General features: G+C 38.5%; 1 long non-coding RNA gene across 1 annotated transcript in view; it reads right to left on the reverse strand.

Annotated features, from left to right (window-relative positions):
* Positions 1-221: 221 nt before the first annotated feature.
* LOC105948025 overlaps positions 222-15,657 on the reverse strand; it is a 28,696-nt gene continuing 13,260 nt past the window's right edge. Inside the window, exons 2-3 of the long non-coding RNA XR_001171430.2 lie at positions 8,042-8,141; positions 222-1,541 (exon numbers count right to left, since the gene is read on the reverse strand). This is a non-coding gene — a long non-coding RNA (uncharacterized LOC105948025). The remainder of the gene's footprint in view (positions 1,542-8,041; positions 8,142-15,657) is intronic.

The raw sequence follows: 15,657 nt of genomic DNA on the forward strand, positions 1-15,657 counted from the left end.
TTTCTATTTCATCCAGTTTAAAGTGAAATGTAAACACATTGTTTTCCAAGAATGAGCACCAATGCTCCTAAAATGGCTGCTGGAGCAATTCCTGTTTGGGAAAAATAAAGAGGATTCTTGGAAAAAAATGTTTAAACTCAAATTTTTTAAGTTTTAATGATACTTTTGGCTCAAAATATGTGTGATTTTCTAATGTGAACTTAAAATTTTCGTACGACCAATGACAGCATTATCGTGACATTTTATAAATACAACAATGATCGAGTTTAATTCGAGTTTATACCATGTCGAGTTTAGACGACTTTGAAGGCCATAAATAAAACGTCAGTGTGCCTTTAAGCCAGCAGGAGCAGATACCGTCAGTGCTCACACCATGTCTACATTAAGAAGAGACCAGACTACCGAGTAAAATTCTGCTTGTAATCAAACACTGAGGATTTTATTCCGCAATGGCACACTTATAAAATATCTGCATAGATTTAATCCTGCTGTGTTCTGCTGCTTCACATTCCAGCTATTTGCTTATGTGTCAGGTTTCTGAACAGGGATTTATTTGAAGGGCACAGGGAACAATGAAAAGTTTACAGTTCTGCAGAACAGTTTTACAAGCCTTGGGCTGAAAACAAACTTCAGAATTATTGATGATTACATCAGATTTGTGCCTGGCATATCCTGTACCTGAACATTTCAAGTCACCTTGAGATTTACGGCCTTCTATAATAATAGGGGGCACATTTACAACAATATTACAGAGCAGCAGCTCAAAAGCTTGACTGACAGCCTTCATCAATCTAATTGCATCAGGTCAGGAAAAGCTAATTATACCCCAGTGGGCACTGGCCACAGCTCTGGATCACATTTGCGCCATGTTACCCAATAAGACAGTAAGACTGATGGCATTTTTGTATCAAATTGGTATGGTACTTTCAGGGAAAATTGCCGGGTACAGGGGAGGCGACTTCCTATGTCAGGTAGAGGTGCTCAGGAACACTTGATTGTTATTTCCGGAGATATTCACGCCTGCTGGCACAAGATTCTGACACCAATAAAAAATTTCAGTTCTCCAGTGCAGTTTAAACAAACACACAAACAAACCAAGGAAGACAGAAAAAAAAAAATATAGTTTTGTATGTACTGAAAAATTTGTATCACCCAAGGGAAAAAAATATATTCAACAATATAAAACAGTAAGTTCTATAAAATTCTTGTTTGTGATTCAGTATTCTATCCACCATATTATTCATGCATCGTCATAGTCTAGGTGAGTAGATTAGCCATTTTCACACCAAGCATCATTTAAATCAACCGCAATAAGGTGGGTACTCACAAACACACGAACCTGTAGCGCAGAGAAATGAATGCAGATCCTCAGTCTGCACTTCTGGCTTCCTATATGTATCTGTCTAAATTGTTAAAATCATTAAGGAGATTGGATTTTTTACCCAGCATTTTTGTCCACCGTGTTTTCCTGGTCTGTCCACTCCTGATGGCGTCATGTCTGATGTGTTTTACTCATTGGCTTTCTCAGAGACATCAAGACTCTGCACAGATTGAAAAAATTAAGATTTAAAAGAGACAAAGTGCTATATATTCATATAGAATTATACAGAGGAAGGCCTCTGCTGTTACAGATGCTTAGGAGTAAGCATGATACATGTGCAAACACTGCCCTAGGCCCAGAATAAACATTATTTTAATATATATAATGGACAGTATGACACATGAAAACATTTATTTGGTGCAACAATCATAATTTTATCCAAAATGATAACATGGACCCAACGCTGCACCCTTCTAACCCATTTAATGCTGCTGGGTGCTTTATGAGAGGATGTCTGATAGCCTATAGCAATAGATTTATAGGTTAAGATAAATATATATATATTTTACTGTATGGTAATAGATCTTTTAATAAATAATAAATAGGTTTCAGAAAGGGAATCTATCAGTAATATCCCACTGATAAGTCCTGAATCAAATATAAGAATAAATTGCAAAAGTTTTCAGTGGAATAAAAACAACAACATTTATTGGCTCAAATAAATATGAACATAAACAGAACTCATAATAAAAGCATACTATACCAAAACATGACCAGGTGCATCCTAATCTCCTAACGCGTTTCGCACCATGTGGCGCTTCATCAGAGGAGGTGTGGTTTACTTGTGTCACTTCCCTTATATACCCTTAGTGTTTTAATATACAGTGTACAGGGTTACTTAACTAACCCTCTATCAAGCTATTAGTATATCGAAAAATCTTATTAAACATACATAGCTATGGGTTTTCAGATAACCCTGCATATAGCACATATCATATAATTGTATTAGAATCACACCAAATAATCCAAAATTTACAAAAAACCACAAAACAAAAGACAAAACCAATTAAGTGATAACATCATTACAAAAATAAATCTACATCTAAACATATATATAGATGCAGACATCTCATTGGTAACTACATATTAAAGTGCATAGTTGTGCATAGAATTGTGCATAATTGCACATAAAATTAATTTAATTAATATTATTATAATAAACATGCATCTTGGAGGTTTCTAGGCCTGTATGTATAACAAATAAATTAAAAATTGTTTTTTTTTTTTGTTACAACAAATGAAGTATGAGGTTAAAATGGGGTTATAATGGCTACTATAGTTATGGTAGGAAATCTCCAAGATGCAATGACAGCATTAGTGTTTTATTATAATAATATTAATTAAATTAATTTCATGTGCAATTATGCACAATTCTATGCACAACTATGCACTTTAATATGTAGTTATCTATGAAGATGTCTGCATCTATATATATATGTTTAGATGTAGATTTATTTTTGTAATGATGTTATCACTTAATTGGTTTTGTCTTTTGTTTTGTGGTTTTTTGTAAATTTTGGATTATTTGGTGTGATTCTAATACAATTATATGATATGTGCTATTTGCAGGGTTATCTGAAAACCCATAGCTATGTATGTTTAATAAGATTTTTCGATATACTAATAGCTTGATAAAGGGTTAGTTAAGTAACCCTGTACACTGTATATTAAAACACTAAGGGTATATAAGGGAAGTGACACAAGTAAACCACACCTCCTCTGATGAAGCGCCACATGGTGCGAAACGCGTTAGGAGATTAGGATGCACCTGGTCATGTTTTGGTATAGTATGCTTTTGTTATGAGTTCTGTTTATGTTCATATTTATTTGAGCCAATAAATGTTGTTGTTTTTATTCCACTGAAAACTTTTGCAATTTATTCTTATAATAGATCTTTTAATAGCTTTATTCACTGTAGCTCAGCATGAAAAAAATGACAATATTTTGCACCTCCAGTCTTTGGTGCTAGGGGCTGCAATGGGTTAGCCAAGCCAAGCAAGCACAGTGTTCTAGTAAACTGCATACCTAATAAGTGCCCTGGATATAATACCATGAATAAGCAGGCATAAAATGGAAGGCCTTCAAAACATATCAGTTTGGAATACCAGTGAATGCCTTCCTTTATGTGATGATGTCCTATATCTAATGCCAGTTCCAGGAAAAACATGGCACAGTATTACTTAAATACTATTAATGCCAATATCCCAGCTATGCGTTCATAACAGTTCCCCACTGACTTGTTTGGTTTATATTCTTGCTAGTTAAACTTTGGAGCTAGACATTTTGCTTTTCTGGTCATAGTCTCATTAGTTAGACTGTAAGCCCTTAGGGCAGGAACCTGCACTAGTGGTGTCTGTGTATCACACTTATTGACCCTTTGTTATGGACCCTTTGATTCTGGCCACCAGGTCTTCTAATGGATAGACATTGCAGACAATGGTTGGAATGCCCACTTCTCTGTATACAGTGTGTGGCGTGATTGGACAGTGCAATTAAATCTCTTACCGACTGTCCAATCTCGTCACCTCCTGTATTCAGCAACCCCACTGACTACCAATGATTCATATTAAACAGCTGTAGAATAATACTGTTAAAGATAGGTATCAGGGCAAGAGTGGTGCATTTGTGTAATCATTTTTGGGCCCCCTTGGCCCTGAAGTTTTAACGTCTATGCGCCAATTTATCAACCCAATTAAATTTCAACTATCCTATGATTCAACAACATGTAAAAAATAAGTATCTGGGGGGTTTCAAAGGTACTGATCCCAACATCCATATGTTTAGCCCAAGATACCACACTACTACTGTAGAACTAGTCAGCAGTGCGTTGCAGCAAAGAACAAAACTTGTTCCTATAGGTTTTCAAGGGTGCTGAGCTTTGCCCTCAATTTATTCCAATATCACACTTTTGCCATCTGACCAATAAGTGCCCCATTTCATTGTGTCGGAACACTACTAAGCACATTATTGGAAAGGAGAAACCATATAGATATGGGTTCATCAGCTGATGCTGGGTACAGACTTCCCCTACCAATCTAAAAATGTTTTGCAAGGCATAGTGACTTTTCCAGGTAAACATAACATAAGGTAAATATAACATACTGGAGTAGATTCCAAACCAATGGTGCTAGAGTTTAATTAATATTAATAATATTAATATTTAATTTATATTAATCTTACACTGTAGGGAAGAGAAAACCTGCGTGTTGGGCTCATGGCAGCTCCCACAAACAAATGGCAGTATATGACATCCATAAGCAAAAAAGCAATGTAAATGGACTTTCACATCACAGGCTGGACAAATGGATTGAAACATATATACATATTAAAAGCTGATAAACTAACAACATAAGGAATGTAACCTGTGCCCAGGTTGGGATATGTACCTGGCTCTGTGCTGCAATGGTATCTTATAGCCTGTGCCCAGGTTGGGATATGTACCTGGCTCTGTGCTGCAATGGTATCTTATAGCCTGTGCCCAGGTTGGGATATGTACCTGGCTCTGTGCTGCAATGGTATCTTATAGCCTGTGCCCAGGTTGGGATATGTACCTGGCTCTGTGCTGCAATGGTATCTAACAGCCTGTGCCCAGGTTGGGATATGTACCTGGCTCTGTGCTGCAATGGTATCTTATAGCCTGTGCCCAGGTTGGGATATGTACCTGGCTCTGTGCTGCAATGGTATCTTATAGCCTGTGCCCAGGTTGGGATATGTACCCGGCTCTGTGCTGCAATGGTATCTAACAGCCTGTGCCCATGTCACAATGTAATCAGGTGACATCTGCTATAGGGCAAGAGACCTCAACCGTTGGAAAGTGACAGTTGGAGACAGTACTTCAGAGCAAGAAGAAGAAGTGAGAGTTCTGCACAGAAAGAAAAATGAAGAGGATTCGTCCGGATGTCAACGATTCGAGCAAGGCGCCATCAGAGAAGAAGATAAGAAGACCAGGAGGTGACAAAAAGAAAGGTAAAAAGCACAAGAGGAAGAGAAGATTGGAGGAGAAACAGCAGCCGCCAGATGAATGCTGCAGGGAGGAGAAAAGGAGAAGGCAGGAGAGCGATGAAGGTAAAAAGACTGCTTAAAAATGTTTTTTTGCGAAAAAGAGTGTCCAACATAATTTCCAGCTTCCCCTAATTTACTGGTGTTATGACTATTTAGGGCTCAGCTACCAAAACAGGTGCTAAATTGCACAAGTGCAGTTACCCATAGGCACTAACCAATATCAACCAAATAGGTAAATGCTACTTGCTGATAGGTTGCTATAGGTGATTAAATTTAGGGAATCTGCCTGTGCACTTTTCATATAGACTGCATATTTCACTAAGCTGCAAAAAGGAGAGGTTCATATGATTCCAAGCTGCCACTATTTTACTGGTTTAATTGCTGCCAACAGGAGCTACATTGCACAATAGCAAGCAACTTGGGACAGTATCCTTCAACTTAAAAGCAAACATCTCATTTGTTACCATGGGAAACTGCACTTGTACAATGAAGCACCTATCTATCATATGTAATAAAAAGCACTCGTTGCCACTAACCAATATCAACCAAAAGGGGTCTTCCTCAGTGTACTTCAATGTATCCCCCTTTAAGTAATAAGAGCAACTACATTTGCCCAAGTGCAGTAACTCAAAACAAACAATCAGTTTTTTGCTTTCAAACAGGTGACATATAAATGCTTCCTTCTGATTGGTTGTTACAGGTGACTAGGCCTGTACCAACTTTGCACCTTTTTTTCCCACCCCCACCATTTAATGTTACAGTGACCCACCAGCATGTAATGGTACAGACACCCTCAACGTAAGGTAATATAACTGTCTCTAGCATATAATAGTGTAGTGGAGGTATATGTGTATATATTAGGGGTATGTATAATAGTGTATAATAATACAGTAACTCCCCACATCATTGTAACCTATTTGCGATTCAACACCTTTTTTCTATTTGCACCTCCCTAGTTTAAACATACTGACAAAATAGATATCCCTGTAAGGTGTTTCCTATATTTCAGAGTCTCTGGTGGGCCCTAGAAGGCTCCCAATATTATCAGAATAATTACAATTTACACCAGCAAACTTTGTGTAAAATATTTATAGGTAGAACTCAATTTGTATAGCTGAATCAATTTTACATGCATTATGCAATGTATTAATGTACAAAATTACCCAGGTATGTTAGATGTTACTATGTTTGGATAATATATGACACTGCTCTTCCAATATACAGGCTGTGGGGCAGTTTAGAATTTACTATGTTTTGGCCTTGCAATCTAAAGGAAGCTTCTTCCTACTATGGTGCTTTGTGGAAAAAGCTGTGTTTAAAGAATTCTAGTGATGCTATATTACCTATTATTATTGCATGAACTATAAATAAAATCTGTTTTCCCCACTAGATGAAGCTGACCCCGTAAGACCAGCAGCTCAGTCTTCTAGATTGGACCCACTCAGCATCTCCAGTTACACTTTCTACTCTGTACTGGGAGAAGGATCATTTGGCAAAGTGAGAGATTGGTTCCCATTAGGTGCAGCTCTATTTTGCAGGGTTTAAATCGTAAATGTGGAAGGAAACAAAAGGAATGAATTCTCTGGGGACTGTTTCCAATTATGTGTAAAAGTAACAATATCCCAGTCTATATATATATATATATATAATAACTATTTTCTTGCCTTTCTCAGGTAATGCTGGCCAAGCTAGGAGACAAGGAGCCATATGTGGCTATTAAGTCTATAAACAACACAGAGGAGACCGAGATCATTAACAACGAGGCAGAAGTTCTGAAAATCTCCAGAGAGTCTCCGTTCCTTTGCCGAGGCATTGCTGCTTTTCAAACTCAGGTAAAACTTTGGCTCAATATTACCATTTATTCTCATAGATAGGAGGGTTGGACCAGCTTGCCAAAATACCAGAGGATTGCCCAATGCTTCCCAGCCCAAAGGATGATTCCCATTGGTATTTTTATATTTTCACCTTAGGCCTTGATATCATCTATTACACCTAACACACCTAATTGTTGTAAGAGTGGGCCCTTATCACCCACCTTTTTACCCCCTGCCCACTGCTGCTTTTTTTTAATTGCCTGTTGTCTGATTCACTGTGGCTGCTGTGGGCGGGCAAGAGTTCCCACAACCTATAAAGGAAAGGGGGAGGCAACAGCAGGGATAAAGAAGAGGTGAAAAAAGGCAGAACTGACATGAACAGTTTATTGGGAAAGAGAGATTCAAAAGGGAACAGATGGTAATGTGGAGTTTCGGAGAAGAGAGATATTAAAACAAAGAGGCCTGTACTCCATACTAAAACTTATAAGATATTATAAATTATGCCAGAATTACATGAGCTGTATATTGTACAGTTACAGTAGGGGCTATATTAGCCACTGTATATATACCTGTAAGGCCTACTTGCTTTGTACTCCCCATACATGTTCATGTGGGATTTATATACTGTACCCAGTACTGCATTCTGCCTGCAGAGATTAATAACATGCAGGATAACCATCAACTGCCCACAGTATTAATGAGCAGATGCCCTATATAAATATTATATATTTTATTCTTCTTGTGCAACGAGTAGAAGAATAAAAATAAAGAAATCCTCGCTCCATCATAATTGGTAATACATATTTTTTGCACTTATCTTGTGATTGATAAAATGCTCACTAACCGTATACCGTATATGTCTGTATAACCAGCGGCATGCCTTCTTCATTATGGAGTTCCTGAGTGGGGGCAGTCTGGAAGACGAGTTGAAGCGTCACGGCAGCCTAGAGATGGACAGAGTACTGTAAGTGGTTCATCTGTTTAATGCTACTAGTAAAATATTACTAAGAGATCATTTCATACCAATTAAACCTATTGGGGCAAAATATAGGTACCCAGGCACTCAAGGACTTCACAAGGGGCACAAAAATAAAAATCTTTATTTATGACTTTATTAAAATCATCACTATCTCCATACACATTACATGCCCTAGGGGCACTTAGTCATAGTTTAAATCTGTACAACAGGAATTAGAACACAGAAGGGAAAAAGTCTTAAAGAGACAATATCCTCTTTATACAACAGGTTTAAGAAAAGCATTACAGCAATGATAAAAACATACAGAGCACAATATGGAGTAGTTGATATATATGTGAATACAATATCCAAAAAATTAGTGTACATATTTGTATGCTTGTGTGAGATAATAGCCAGCAGAAAGGCAACAAAAACTGACCACACCACATCTATGATAGAATTAAATATTATTTGGTTTACTATATAAACCACTACAACCACAACTACATTTTATATCCATTTTCTTTCTTCAAATGTAATGTAATAAACAGTCTGTAGTTTGCTACTTGTCTAGTAACTCACAGCACCAATAAGCAGGCTAGATTTTTTTGACCAAATTAAACTATATATATTTTTAACTATTACTCTTTATAGACTGATCAGGAAAGTCATATTGTAAGCAATGGAATAATGTAAAAATATACATTTTGATATTAGAAGACATAAACCAATTTAGTAATCAATTATTTTCCTTTTTTTAAAAGAAAGATAGGGTATTATATGATAACATTCTTGGAGGTAACCAATATTTTCCTGTTTAAAAGGTTCTATTCAGCGGAGATGATTTGCGGCCTGCAGTTCCTGCATAAAAAGGGGATCATCCATCGGTCAGTACAGATTTCTTCATCTCTGTAACATTCTACAGCAAAGGCCTCACACAGGTCTCTCTGCAAGTCAGCAGCCCTTGTCTTCTTCTATGTAATTCCTTTAATCTCTATATTACAGAGACATTAAACCCCTGAATATTCTTCTGGATAACGAAGGCCATGTAAGGATCTCAGACTTCGGCCTGGCTGAGCTAAATATTTTCCGTGATGACACCACCACTGGCTGGGCCGGAACCCTGGGATTCATGGCCCCGGAGGTAAGAAATGAGTTTATTTCCATTAGAAACCAAGTAAAGGCATAAAGTTGTGGATGTGCCCAAGACAACCAAATGGCTGCATGTGAGTATTCACAGCTATATTTATTATAGGCCAATAAAATAGGAAAGATAAGCAGCATATTTTTCTTTCATTCATCAAAATGTGATATCAGAGTTTAATACATAAAAATTCACCCATGTTCTATTCATTTTGAAGGGATTTTAAGAAACGTGTTTGTCAACTGGTGAACTCTAACTTTCACCCAATGTTAAATAGGCTTTTTAAATTGCCTTAGGAATTTACCCCTAAATGTTGTGCCAGACATCATCCATACTGTATGTGGCGATACAGGTTCTTTTATGTGTTTCTACTCATACAGCCCTTATTGGGCCACATGCGTGTCTCACAGCTCTCAGCGCTCACAATGGCCTTTACGGCATGTGTACAAGGGGCCATTTTGCACTTACATGATTTTTTTCTTTCAAGATACTAGAAGAAAAGCCATACAACGCGGCAGTCGACTGGTGGTCATTTGGAATCACCATCTGTGAAATGGCCACCGGAAAAGCCCCATTTTCCAACGATAACAGCGAGGAGCTTATTCATTCCATCGTCACATGTGAGCCTGAAATTCCTGATGGGCTGGATGAAGGTCTAAAAGATCTACTGGAAAAGGTGGGTAGCAAATATGTTTATGCCCCGATACTGCTCCATTGCCTTGGCTGCAAGGGAACCGAAGATCTCTGAATCTGATTTGTTTATCAGAGTTTTTGGGCATATGACAATATGAGTACAATGAACAGAACTGAAAATGCATTTTAAATCCATAATGTAATTATTATTTGCTACTATAAATTATTTGTCTTGTTTTCACATCAACTACATTTTTATATACAGATAGTTAACCTGAAGGTTTAGACTGCTCTATTCTTGAATCAAGAGGTTTTAGAGTAGGACTGACAGGCAATGCACCAGAAGACAAGTTCTGAATGACTTTTCTCATGTTATTTGCAACAAACCTATTACAAAAGTGAATATCTAACCTGCAAACCTCTGATGTTTGCTAAGCATTTGCAATTGTCTTATTGGTTGGTAGTGATGGGCGAAATGTTTCGCCAGGCATGGATTTGCGGCAAATTTCCGCGTTTCGCCATTGGCGGATTGTTTCACGAAACGGATGAAAAAATTTGCGCGGAAAAATTCGCCGCATGTCCAAAAATTGTTGCCGGCGTCAAAAAAGAATTGTCGCGGGCATCAAAAGAATAGCCGCGCCTCAAAAGAATAGCCGCGCGACAAAATAATAGCGGCGGGCGACGAAATAATAGCCGCGTGCGACGAAACAATAGCCGCGCAACAAAATAATAGCCGCGGGCGACGAAACAATAGCCGCGTGACAAAATAATAGCTGCGGGCGACAAAACAATAGCCGCGTGCGACGAAACAATAGCTGCGTGCGACGAAACAATAGCCGCGCGACAAAATAATAGCTGCGGGCGACGAAACAATAGCCGCGCGACAAAATAATAGCCGCGGGCGACAAATTTTTTTTGTCGCACGACATTTTCGCCGTTTCGCGAATTTTTCGCCATTTTGCCGATCTTTTTAAAGATTCGCAAATTTTTCGGCGAAGCGAAACGGAACAGATTCGCTCATCACTATTGGTTGGTATGTTAGTAGAATAATATCTGCAGTATTAAAATGTATCCATTGATCCTTTAGCTCCTTAAAAAGAAGCCAAAACAACGGCTTGGTGTAGAAGGAAACATCAGGCGCCACCGATTCTTTAAATCCATCGATTGGGTGGCGCTGGAAGAGAAAGGAGCCCAACCCCCATTCCAGCCGGAAGCAGTAAGTACAAGATTTGTGAATCCCAATTAAAAATGATTACAGCCCTGGGTGAATAACACTGACTAGTGAAATAGGTGGATCAGAAAGTAGTGGGTTTAGGTTGTGGAAGTTTTATTTAAGCATTAAACACACAAGTCTCCATTCTCACACAGCCATGACAGCCCATGGGGAACCTATACACATAAGGAAGATGTCTCTCCAAAACCAATGTGGCACTTCCACTTCTAAAGGCTGCATATTTCCATTGTAATCTTTATTGAATAATGATGTGAAATACATGGCAAACTGAAAGGCCAACTGCTACAGAATTTAAAACATTCATATTTGTATCAATAAACATTTTTTTTCTCCCTTTGCTGCAGCCATCAGCCAAGCTTTTCAAGCCATATAATGGACAGCCGCTGTCATTTCTTAAACCCGAAGAGGATGAGAGAGTCACCAGGAAACCGTTCGATTATTTCCAGCTTTCCGTTTTTGTGTTCCTCCTGGCTGCAGTAGGTATTTATTTAAATATAAAAAGCAGCCAGTAATACTAACATGCTATTCCATCTAGCATAGGTATATAAGATCAGAGGACAGGGCAGGGCATATCTGTGGGCTTCAACATCAGACCATCTGCTGCACAAAGGCCGTACCATCTCCTGCATTTCTGGGTTATACCATCTGCTTCACCCTGAGATAACATCTTCCAGACCATAAGATCCCTTGGTAACATCAGGTTCTGGAATCCTGAGGGGCAGTCACTTATCTGGGTGGCACTATGGTAAGTAAAGGTAAGTATTTCTTTCTAAGAGAGAATGTGTGAGAGAATGTGAGCTAAGGGTGTAACAAGAAGGCGAGCAGATACTAAGATCCCAGCCTGCTTTGCCTTCCTGCGCATCATGTCTATATAACCCATACCCTGATAGTTATGTTTATAGTTCTGTAATTCTGTAGTTTTTCCAGGTCAAGGTTTTTTTTCCCTGTCCGAGGCAAATTACCAGCCGCTTCAGACAGGGTTTTTTTTTTCCTTAGCCTGCAAATTTAGTTAAATCAGTTAAGGTTAAAGTTAAATGAGCAAAGGGTGGGACTCATAGACACGTGCAGTTTAAGCCTCTTGAGTTGTCGTTGTCACGTTTGACATGTTTTGTGTTGAGGGGAGCCAATGGCAAATTATTCCCATTGGCTCTCCCCTGAGGCGTTACACCCGGAGGGAAAGGTGTGTGAATGCCGGTAACAGGGTTGAAGCCTTGCCGTGGCGTTACTGCTCACATGTACAAACATGTGCTAATTCAACCAATGGTGTGACTGTGTGTGAAGAGTTTCATTGGCTCAATTTGTCTTTATTGAGCAGTAGATTTCTTCAGGTCAATATTGTCTTTAAGATTTTGGATTTATCTTTTAATAGGTATAGTTTACCCACAAAAGTAATTTTAGTACCTTTTTTTATGGTTTGAATACTATTTGACATTTTTTGTGCCCTGGGTGCCATTATTTGCTTGAGAAAAACCTGCAGATTATATGCTGTTTATATGCTAATAAACGGTACCCACTAGTAATGATGAATGCCAGCATGTTCATTGCAAAACCAAACATTCCAGGTCTGGAGTTTGTCTGTATATTACAGTATTTGATTGGCAGTGATAGGTTCTGTCAGGTCACGGAGCATTATTAGAAAAAGTGCATCGCTTTCCATTAAACATTGGTACGGTCTTTGCTTTAGTGAATTCTACGTAAAAAAGAAGCTTATTGAACTTATGTCAGTCAGAGCAACACAAGCCCAGTAAAGCTGCTGCTATCAGTAAGGAATTATAAAGTACACCGATAATATATTTTTAAATGCTCTTTTATGGATCTGTCTCACAGGGGATGTTTTTACCTCAAATCCCAACTCTCAAGATTAACTTTTAACAGGAGAATAAATAGTATCCTTTCCAGTAATATTACAGCCTGACTAATCCTGCAGTAGTTAAACATGAAAGATGTTTCAGAGGGACTGATGCAGATTTCCTGATGCAGGCATGATTCAAAGACAGTATCTTACAGCCTGAAATCATCAGTCGGGTACAATATGGTTCTTTAATTTGAACAGAGAAAGATTTGGAGAATGATGAGGAAGCACAAAGGAAACTAGGGTCCTTTTTATCCAATCAAAGCTGCCCATAAAAGTTGCAGACTGGATACCTTAGATTTCCCATACAGTTTGGCATCTCAGCCCTGGCTGAATTAGGCAGCCATAAGTGGCTCTCTGCTATGTGGGCGAATGCATTACTGGAAAGCAGCACACCATGAGCGGCACAGTGAGCTATTAGGCACCATTTGCTCTTTAAAACATAAGATTTGCTTTAGTTTTGGTATGCACCCTCCTTGCATCTTTAAAGAGGGGTGTTATGCCACAGGTTAAAAGTAGAAGGTTGGGGCTTATGCATCACACAGGGAAGTAGGAGAAAAGTTCAAGCCAACACTCAAATGGTACATCAGCTCTGGCTTAATTCTTTAAATAATTGGCTAATTGCTATAGATTATTGCACTCCTTGTAACACAATAGCCCCTGTATATAATAAAAGGCACAAAGTTTGCCCAGTTGCAGTAGTCCATAGCAAAGTGAATGCTAACTCTGCATGCCATTTCAGAGGGCAGAGACCTGCTCTTAGCGCCTTGACTAGAGTGCTGCCTACATTAGGTAGCGCTCTATCCAAGGAGGGGGGTGGAGACACATAGGCATTCCTCTCCGACTCTCTACCTTCCTAATAACTTACTTCCCTATGGCAAAAGGTAAGGACACAGCCTAGATGTGCCTCGGAAAGTCTTGGAAATGAGCAGTGCTAGTTAGATGACACATTATAAGGATAGCTACACAAAAGGTTGTGTTTGGAACTCACAAAAACACACTTCTTATACATAAGCCACCACATCCAGTCCTCCGTCTGTTTTCCCAACAATCTCCCCACTTGTGACCCTTTAGGATTGTGCACCAGACTTTTTATTTCTATCCAGACTGATAGCACGGTGGCCTTTCTCAGGGGTGAGAAAACTAAATCAGGAGCACAGCCCTGAATGGTGGTAGTATGGAGGTGTGGAGAAGAGACAGAGGACTGGAGAGTGCAGTGACTAATGTGCCCAAACTCAGCGGTGAAAGAGAGAATGGGACAAATCAGAATACTGTGATTTCAATTGTTATTAGTGTGAGTGCAATATAATGGGGGGTTGGAATGCTATAGTACATAAATAAAATAACAAAAATAGAGAGCAGTTTTAAAGGATAAGTAAACCTTAAAAAATGTACAATTCGCACTGGGTGCTTTTCTAAGCACTTTTGCAATTTAAATTAGTTATTTATTTTTTTCAGTGTCAGAGCTATTTAAGTTTGAATTGATTGCCAATATAATGAACACAGCCCAACTTCAGTCAAAGAGCTGAGATTGGTGTTCTGATGTTGTTCTGCTCAGGAAAGAGATCAGAAGCCTCAGTTGCCCTATGCCATCTCCTTCCTGAGCAGAGTAACAACTAAACATCTCTCTGTTTTCCTTGTGAAGGCATAGCTCTTTGTACAGATACAGCGATGTTGTTACCAAATTCATTATATTGGCAGTTAATTCGCTCTGAAACTGAGAAAAAAAGAAATAAACGTAAATTGCAAAAATGCTTAGAAAAGCACCCAGATCATAAGGATACATAAGGAATTGGGCAATGGTACGCTTATGCTTTCCACAACTCACTGAGTGCAAACAATGACTAAATATGGAGAAGCTAAAAATATTTACATTCTATTCATTAGTTTTTAAAGAACTTTAAAAACAAAATCTATCAGTGCAATGTTGACACCTGCTGCAGTTCTGCAAATCCCAAATTCAGCAAATGGTATTTTCACCAATCCATACAAAGTGTTTTTCTTACAATACTGCTAGTACAGGTATAAAATAAATTGCAAACGAATCAGGGAGAGCCATCAGAATCTCCACAGCATGTTAAATAAGGTTACTTACTGCATAGTGGCATGAAGGGACTCCCTTCCCCCCTTCCTGAGTGTTTTGTGTAAGATTTATTGCTGTGGGCCCTTGGGACCACTGATTTAAAGTATGTTTAATCATCCCCAAACTAAAGCCAAGTATAAGAAGGAGGAGAATGTAACAATCCTGGCTGATAGGAAAGTACTGTAGGTAGATATGGAAATCTGAATCCACCAACTGGTCCTTCTATTTGCAGACAATTTAAGGTTTGCCAATCACAATCACAAATGGCACATGTTCCAGATATCAATACAAAGATCCTTTAGGTACTATTAAAGTAGCAATATAAACCAAGACCTTGGCTGAAATATGATACCTAACCTTGACTTCTCTTTTAAATAACATTTTCCTTCCATAGAAATCTAATCTTATTAGAGCTGTCATTGTAAATGAAGATGTACGAATTGGGTGATGATCTACATGTGAGAACAGCCGTCACCAGTTTGTTTAGTGATTGGTAGAAGTACTTGAGCATTGCCCTTTTCTTGATTAACTATTATACTGCCCCAGTTTTCTATGG

This window comes from Xenopus tropicalis, chromosome 7, assembly GCF_000004195.4.
Source record: "Xenopus tropicalis strain Nigerian chromosome 7, UCB_Xtro_10.0, whole genome shotgun sequence".
Lineage (NCBI taxonomy): Eukaryota > Metazoa > Chordata > Amphibia > Anura > Pipidae > Xenopus > Xenopus tropicalis.